This window comes from Achroia grisella, unplaced genomic scaffold, assembly GCF_030625045.1.
Source record: "Achroia grisella isolate CSIRO2021 unplaced genomic scaffold, CSIRO_AGI_Agris_v1 utg146, whole genome shotgun sequence".
Lineage (NCBI taxonomy): Eukaryota > Metazoa > Arthropoda > Insecta > Lepidoptera > Pyralidae > Achroia > Achroia grisella.
In genome coordinates this window covers 2,495,097-2,502,968 of record NW_026712636.1, presented here as the reverse complement: position 1 = coordinate 2,502,968, position 7,872 = coordinate 2,495,097, and the positions used below count along the sequence as shown (strand labels likewise).

At 34.5% G+C, this 7,872-nt stretch overlaps 1 pseudogene; it reads left to right on the top strand.

The window, feature by feature from the left end:
* The first annotated feature begins 5,262 nt into the window (after positions 1–5,262).
* On the top strand, positions 5,263–5,360 carry LOC131855676 (U6 spliceosomal RNA; annotated as a pseudogene).
* Positions 5,361–7,872: the final 2,512 nt, after the last annotated feature.

Here is a 7,872-nt window from a genome sequence, read left to right as displayed (position 1 = left end):
TGGACCCGCCTGCGCTAACGGTATACGCTGGAGGGGAGGACCATAAGATGAGAATGAGGTGATAAGATGAGAATGAGGTCAGATCATATTCAAATTCAAATTCAAAAGTCATTTGTAGGACATTTTAGCTATCGTGACATTATAATTCGAGAAGAACTGGTAAGAAACTCCAATTTATCACGATGGTATCCATGGGCAACCGCGTGGAGGTCAACCAGACCATACATTGTAGTGACAGGATCGGTGGTGAGAGTAAACACACAGTAGGTGTGGAAGCTGTGTATTAATTGTACATCTTGAATTACTATAATTCTACACTAGTTATTAGGACTATACTATACTTATTAGACTATATTAAACACTATATGACTTACATGACGTTAGATAAAGTGACTTATCTAACGTACACTGGCACAGTCTATTATACTACGTGCTGAATAGTTCATTAGTCCACATTACTAACAATCCTTTTCCCCCCATTATAGATATAGTACAAAAAGCTTCCGATGTAGATTTATATGTGTACTCAATTGCCTGGTGGTCTAGCGGTTGAGCACATCGCCTTAACTCGGGGGAAGGGGATCGTTAGTAATGTGGATTTTTAACCCCATTGCTAGCAATGTACCATGTCAGGTCGACCTCCACGCGGTTCCCCTTGCAAACCATCGTGTTAAATTCCTGGTGAATTTGCACGATGGGCTAACTGACCTGACCTCATGTTCATCTTATCATCCTCCACTGGTGTCCCGCCAGCGTAAAACGTTAGCGCAGGCGGGTGCACCATTCCATTATCAACCCTCAAAAAAAAACACCGCCTTAACTCCGCGTTTCTTGTTCTGGCACGGTACAAACTTTTGTATTCATGAGTATGATTGTTTATATCAGTCTGGGTATTTTATATGTATAATATCTATGTATTTATAAAAAAATGTATCTATGTATTTATTTCAGTTGTCTAGTACCCATAACACAAGCTTTAGCTAGCTTAACTTGGTATAGATCGCTTTGTGAATTGCTCTGAGATTATTCAGGGAGGACCGCGTGGAGGTCAGTCGACTTCCCATGGCACAGCAATGGGACCACTAGTCGCCATTCCTAACAATTCCCTTTCCACATTATTCAGTTTATTTGATGAATTTAGTTTTGGATTTTAAATTAATATAAATTTTGCATATATGTTGAATATTACTCCAGAACTTGTAACAGGGTCAGCTGGTAATCCTGTATTTGGTTGTTCTGTATAGTTTGTTAGTATAAAGCTCGGTTAATACCAGCGCAAGAGATAACTTGTGTGAAGTAATTAAGCGCCGCAAATAGAAACATAGTCGACTAACTAGAGATCTATAGTTCTCTAGTTATTAAAATAATAGAATAGAATTTATTACAACTCACATCACAACACAAAGACGATGCTCACAGCAACATAACATTAAAATTAAAAAAACAAATAGTTTATTCATGTACGACATCTTAGCCGCTTATGAACGTGAAGTTTTTTGTATTAATATTCTTTCTCTCGTCCAGTTCAGTAAAGATTCTATTGAGAAAAATAAAGATTCTATTGAGAATAACTGGCAAGCAATACTACTGAATTTCTATTTTTTTATGAAGTAAGTTTATTTACATTGTTCACTTATAGGTGTAGCGACAACACCCCGCAGCTAGGTGGAGCGACGACATACTCGTACGTAGGGTTGCGGGTAATAACTGGAAGAGGGCTGAAGATCGTGCTCAGTGGCGTGACTTAGGACAGGCCTATGGTCCCAGTGGCCTCCAATATGCTGGTGATGACGATGATGATGATAATGATGAATAAAAAATACTATAAATTGGATATAAACTCATTACATAAAAAATATCAAAGAAAGCACAATACCATGTAACATAGTTATCTAAATGAAATACTAACATCTACAAATAGTATTTTTTAATGTAACTACTAGCTGTCCTACGTAATTTCGTCTGAATCACACTTATATCATTATATTTCCCTAAATTTACATAATATCTTTTTAAATTATAGTCTATGTGTTATTCTGATCTGTAAGCTATATTACTGTAAAGATTTATCAAAATCCGTTCAGTAGTTTTTACGTGAAAGAGTAACATCCATCCATACTCAGAAACTTATGCCTTTATAATATTAGTAAGATAATAGAATGGCAAAGTTGACAGCCCTCCTTTTGTAAAGTTATAGTTGCGACTAGAGTTAGATTAAATAATATATGTATGCAACTGCATACATATTATGTAATCTAACAGTACACTTCAAATATCGTTAGATTTGTTCTGCCGTTTTGTCGTGGCAATATAACAAACCAACATATAGAATTTTCATATTTAGAATGTAACTAGCTGTGCCTGCGATATTGTCCGCGTGAAATACGTGGACCTTGGATGGTATTTTTAATTATTTAGACTAATTATTTTATAAAGGCTTGCATGACATCGTTATATAAACTTTGAATTCCATATTTATTTATATTTAATCAACAGCCTAAATAAGTTTCAAACTTCTAGCTTTAAAAATGACGATACTTCCATACAACCCATCATCTTATATCTTATCCCCCTTTCAACCCCTCACGAACCTTGATTCGCATTAAAAATAATCTATATTCTTTCTTAGGATCTAAACTATCTGTGTGCCAAATTTCCTTTATGTCGGTTGAGTAATTTTGGAGTGAAGGCGAGACAGACAGACAAAGATACTTTCGCATTTATAATATTAGTAAGGATATTAGTATGCATGTAGGTACATGAGTCCTAAGTTCATTGTTCGGTAAAGGTCGATACCAATTACTTAGGGAATGGGAGCAACTTTAATAAAATTAAGTTAAATAGCTTTGTGGTGCTTTCAGTCCATTATTCCGTGACTAATAACGATTTTGTATTAAAGAGATATAGGCCAATTGGCAAATCCCATTAATGAGTGATAGGTATCCATCTATTATGAATACCTATCGGAGAAATTTGGCTTGTGTTTACGCCCGAAACGTTCTATTAGCAATATGCAGTACTAATAATTATTGCTAAGAGGATATTTTAGGCGTTTCGTAATTTATAATCCATTCGTATGTCAATATTATTTATGATTCATATACAAAAACCCGTCCCAGCAATATCGATTTATGGCATTGTTATTTTAAAACACTTCAACTACTTAATAATTCCTACGGGTTTCTCTGTCGTTTTCTATTCGGCGTTACAGTAGGTATACTTACGGTTTACCACTGCTGCTTATCCGATTGATCTTCAGCTGCTCCATAAGTCCTTCCGCGGGTTTAAAGTGCCATCTGCACTCACCTCCTACAATCCGGTGAACCTGTAATCAGCTACGGCGAACAGCATTAGACTACTCTAATCCGAAAAAAATAAATTATAAAGCTAAATAAATTCATAAAATGTCATTCATAACTTCGAGGGGAAGGGGATGACCACGACACAGCTATATCAAGCAAATTAAAGAAAAAGTTAGAGTCGTGTCGTATCAACAACTAAAGGGATTGATGGAAGATCGAGGGAAAATGCCAAGAACTACACAGACAAGAGCGCGACTCTTAGATTATGAATGAATAAAGCATTCTTGAAAAAAAACATTCTTTTAGAAGATTGTTTAGATCTAATACGCAGTGCGGATAAGCACAGTTACAAATTCTAATATGTCTCAAACGCATTGCCAATAAGTCCTCTGAAAACTGGCTCGCAGCAAACGTGTTAGTCATATAAATACCTGTAGACTATATTTTACCCTATATCAACATATTCTAATCACGTGGACGTAGACGAAGTCGCGTGCACAGCCAGTGTTTCATAATTCACACGGCACATGTTGACCTACTTCGCCCGTTTAGTTACACGTAAACCGACCCTTCGTCTACCGCACTCTGTTCTTTTACTAACAAAATATAGCTCTGTGTAAATACAGGAAGATACCAGATGTTGGTTACCGCAGTCTATATTTAAAACTACAATCAGGGCCGTCTTTCACCTATTAGAGGCCCTGGGCACATTAGGATAATGTGTCCCCTATGACCATTGTAATAAAGCACTGTTAAAATAGACAAAGTCATTTTTGAACATGACTCTTTAGAGATGTATATGGGTATAAAGTAAGGCAGGTAGGACCCCCTTCTTACCTGCCTTACTTTATCCCCATATAAGTAGTAGAGAATAGTAAAGTAAGGCACTTTCAAAACAAACCAGGCAAAAATAATTTTAAAAAGTTTTTTTTATTCTTACATTTATTTAGGGACTTTTATCATAATAGGATAATGCCAGTCCCATTTTAAAAAGATGTTATGTGATGAGCTAAATATTTATAAAAAAATTAACGAAAACGAATAAATTGACCATGGTCGGTAAGCTTTTGTTAAGATTGATTTTCAGGTGAAAGTAGAGTAGCTATTGGTTATCGTTTGGTAATGGAGTAGGGACTAGACTAGACAGCCCAGGGCCCCCCAGTCCATAGCGGGGCCCTGTGCACGTGCCCAGTGGTGAGGAGGAGCCTGATACTTAAAGATACATTTCGTTGCTCTAATACAGAATTCTGTCACGGACCATTCCATTTATAACAATACTCAATGCATTCCTTAGGACTATTTCTAGACATTGGCTATTAAATTTTGGAGTTTTTAAATACGCCTTAAATATTTTATTCTATTATAAAAGAAGGACTTATAAATACAAAGCTTAAAGCCATTTTATTTTTTTTCAATCTTTCTTTAGCTAGTTGATAAAGAAATAAGTTGTTATTTTACAATAAGACTTAAATTATAAATTTAATTTAAATCTGTTTAGTACTTTTGGCGCGAAACCTCGACAGACAGACAGACAGAGATTAATTTCGCATTTATAATATTAGTAAGGATAATATCATAATTGTAATACGTATATCATATAGGTACACGTTTATCGTATTGAAAGAATGATAATAAATAACTAGTTAAATAGATATTTTGCAGCAATTTACCTAATTAAAGCTGTTAATCTTGTTTGTATGGCTCTTTGGGAATTGTGTTTGCAATTTATAAAATTATTCTATTTCACTAACAGATCGTTGCTTTGTTGCAGTTTTAGCTCTATAGCTAATATCTAGAGCTTGATATACCTAGAGTAAAATATTATAGTTAGTCTAACAATAATAGGTAGATAGAGGTAGGTTAAAAAGAATGATAACTATGACGATTCAAAAGTGCTTAAATTAACTTTATTTGAATAAATTAGTTTCTATTATATTCTAATAAGATGTTAGCAATACATGTACTTGCTTCGGCAGTACATATACTAAAATTGGAACGATACAGAGGTTAGCATGGCCCCTGCGCAAGGATGACACGCAAAATCGTGAAGCTCTTTTTCCCTTGATTGTATAGCAGCTCGTAGATACACCATGTGTTGTTGGTGGGTAAAAATGACACATATAAAAATCCTACACACCGCTTCGTCCTCTCTCCGGAAGGGTGTCGGAATGTTGAAGAATTTTCACATGTTAAAAAAACGGTGTATCAATACATAAGTAAAAAAGGGGGAAGGGAATCGTTAGTAATGTCGACTAATAACCTCATGTACAATGTATTCACTCAATCTATTTCAGGTTCACCTCTACGCGGTTCTTCCTGGAAACCATCGTGGTAAATAGCTATTTCTCAAGAGGGGCTAACTGATCTGACTTCGTGCTCATTTTGTCATCCTTAACTAGTGCCCCGCCAGCGTAAACCGTTAGCACAGGCGAGTGTACCATTCCATTATTATCCATAAAAAGACATTAGTAAATATCATTTGTTCTTAAAAAACAACCGCTTTTAACAGTGAAAACTAAAAACCTTTTAGGTCGATTGCAAAACTTATAAAATCAAAATAGTTTGTAGTATTTGCGCGCTCTTAATACGCATATATAAACACATAATGTACGATTTTGTCATTAATAAACAGTAATATTTATTTATAATTAAACTATACTAACTATATTTATATACACTTTACGATACTTAAACTATAAGAGCTAGCATCTTTTTTTTACGGAATACTCTAATGCTGTTGGCCGCAGCTGGCTTTTACAGCTTCATCGGACGATAGGGGGCGAGTGCAGATGGCACCCTAAACCCTCGGAAGGACTTATGGAGCGGCTGAATGCCAACTCGCGCCTGACGGATACGACTTTAGTGTGAAGGCCCCGCTAGGGGTCCGAACCTCGGCTCAGGCCGTCGTAATATCGATCCTCGTTTGAATTGGACGTGGGATTGATCGAGGGCAAAGAGATTCATCGTACATTATTTTGCAATGTTAACATTTTATATTTCAAGAAAAATCAGCTCGCCTTTAGTCATCAAGAGCGCCGCTCGTACTTATTGATCATCAAACGGTTTTGATATACAGTATTTGTTATACCTACAACTTTACGTATACCATTTTATAGGTATAATACAGTACAAATAATAAAAATTAATTAATTTAGATTATATTTAATACTATCTGTGCCCTCGGTTTCACCCGCATGAAATTTATAGCCTATATACTATTCTGATGTATAAGCTATATTACTGTAAAGTTTCATCAAAATACATTCAGTACTTTTTTGGTGAAAGAATAACAAACGCGAAAGTTTGTGAGTTTGGATGGATAACTCACAAACTTTCGCGTTTATAATATTAACAATTATGTTATCTGTGATATTAATAAGATGTATGAACTGTCAGCGTTACGCTACAACCGAATCAACGACAATTGTAGATAAATTGACAATTAAAAAGTTATGTCATATACATACAGTTTTAATTATCAGTCTCTTTTATAGTTTGGATATAATTTGAACACTATTAAGTCGAGAATCACTACATCAATATGAAAAATTCTTTTATTGTTTACATACATTACTCTACAGTCACATTGGCTATATGAATTAATATAATAGCTTATTAGAAAATTGAAGAGTTTATACATGATACTAATGTTTTCATAGAAATATCTAACTTAAAATTCATATTGCTGACAATGTTATTTGAATATACAAAGATTGAGTGCGTAGCGGTCTCTATGTTGATTGTCGCATGCCTAATCCTTGCTAATGTGTATTTACTTAGAACAACACTTATTTGAAAGAGCAACACATCAGTTGCTAAATCGTATGGTTTGTTATGAGTATACGTTCCGAATGAGTGGTATAATAAAAAAAATATCACTTTTGAAAAGTGCTCATATTAAATTTATTTGAATAAAAATATTTCTATCTTTCTATTTCTATATTAATAGAGTAACTAAACTATACTTGTAACTCTACAACTGTATAGCATCAAATTAAGAAAGTATTTTATTATTTTAAAGGTACATTGTATCAAAGTTTGCATAGTTACTATACATATGAAAAAGAATTTTGAACATCTAAGCAAAGTCAAGGTTTAACACTAGTTTAATATACAAACAGTACTCGTATAAAAATCCGTTGCTCGATTTAGAACTACAACAAACAGACAGATTAGTACAACTTTTATATAGAGAAGTAAAACATTTTATTGGGCGGTAGATAAATATTATTGAAATGATTAACTCGACTTCCTTATATCTGAATCTGAACGTTTCATCGGAATGCAACCCAATAGCGTTCGCGTGCGCGCGTGCATATCAGAGCAATCTCTTCAACAAGCCATTTATTGCTGCCTGATTGTGTTAATTCACTGTTTAAATACCAGATTCATTGGTTAAAGAATCAGGAATTTTTTTACAATGTATATATGTCGACTGGGAAGATTCTATTTTACAATTAGTATAGATTATTTATGTATAATTTTAAACAATAATATTTTGCATGCCATTGCTATGGCAAAACACATGATACTGTGCTGTAATTATCATCTTTTGACGATCTCGGTGGTC